This window comes from Colobus angolensis, unplaced genomic scaffold (assembly GCF_000951035.1).
Source record: "Colobus angolensis palliatus isolate OR3802 unplaced genomic scaffold, Cang.pa_1.0 Scaffold15, whole genome shotgun sequence".
Taxonomy (NCBI): domain Eukaryota; kingdom Metazoa; phylum Chordata; class Mammalia; order Primates; family Cercopithecidae; genus Colobus; species Colobus angolensis.
Genome location: NW_012114599.1, coordinates 12394888 through 12396498, shown reverse-complemented (window position 1 = coordinate 12396498; position 1611 = coordinate 12394888).

Below are 1611 nucleotides of genomic sequence, written 5' to 3'. Positions count from 1 at the left end.
AGTGCTGAGATTACAGGCATGAGTCACCACGCCTGGCCATGGGGAAATATGTTTTATATATACCCACACGTTTGCCATTTTTGGTGCTCTTCATTCCTCTGTGTAGACCCAGATTTCCATCTGGCATCATTTTCCTTCTGTCTAAAGAACTTCTAGTATTTCCATAGTACATATCTGTTGGAAATTATTTTTTTCAGGCTTTATTTGACAGAAAAAGTATTTATCTTCTTTTCTGAGAGATATTTTTGCCTGATATCAAATTCTAGGTTGACAAAGATTTTCTTTCAGTGTTTCAAAGATATTACTCCATTGCCTTCTATCTTGCATCGTTTCTGATGAGAAGTCTGTTGTATTTCTTACGTGTTTCTTTATATGTAACATCTTTTTCTTTAGCTGCCTCAAAGATTCCTCTTTGTCACTGGTGTTCAGCAATTGCATTAGGATGTGTTTTGATGCCATTTCATTATGTTTATTCAGCTTGGGGTTTGTTGACCTTCTTGAATCTGCAGATTTATAGTTATTTGAATTTGAACAATTTCAGTCATCATTTTTTCCATTTTTTTCTGTACCTCTTTCCTTTTCCTGATATTCCAATTACATGTAAATTTGCTTAATATTGTCCCCTAAGTTACTGAAGCTCTGCTTATGTTTTTCTGTAGTCTTTTTTTTCCTGTCTTCATTTAGAATAGTTTCTATTGCTATGCCTTCAAGTTCCCTGGTGTTTTCTTCCTCTCCATCTAATCTACTGTTCTGGGAAACCTACCCAATGCCCTGGGTATTAGTCTCTCCACTTTGACTGGTGAGAACATGAACTATTTCCACCTCCGGATGAAGTCCAGGAAAATTCTTTGGCTCACTGCTTTCCAGCAAGTCTTTCCTTGTCTTGATGGAAATTTGCACTGTCTTTGTAAAGTTTTATTCCATGTATACGGATATCTGCACTCAGTTAAAGATTAGAAAGATTCCCTCTGCACATCTTTGAGGTTCTTGCTATGTTAAATTTTTAATATACAGTGCTCTTTTCCCCAGCAATCTGCTCTGAAAATCTAGCCTCTTCAGCCTGCCTGACTCCCAATATCCAACTCCAATTTTATGAGACTTTTGTATGAGGTTCCCTTTCCCTGTGCTGCAGCTTGGAAACTGCCTACAGGTAGCACGCTCAGGAAGGTATAGGGATCAACTCACTTGTTTACTCCTTCTCAGAGATCCCAGTATTGCTCTGACTGTTGTTCAATTTTCCTAATTACTACATTTTTTCTCGTTATCTATTTATTTGCCATTTGGATGTCCTCTTCTATAAATTACCTGTCTATATACACTGTTTTTTTTTTTTTAAGAGACAAGGTCTTTGTTGCCCAGGCTGGGGTGCAGTGACACAATCATGGCTCACTGCAGCCTCAACCTCCTGGGCACATGCAATCCTCCTGCCTCAGTCTCCTGAGTAGCTGGTACTATAGGCACACACCACCATGCCTGGTTAATTTTTTCTTTGGTAGAGATGAGGTCTTGCTATGTTTCTCCAGCTAGTCTTGAGCTCCTGACCTTAAGTGATTCTCCCTCCTCAGCCTCCCAAAGCACTGAGATTACAGGCATAAGCCACAGCACCTGGCT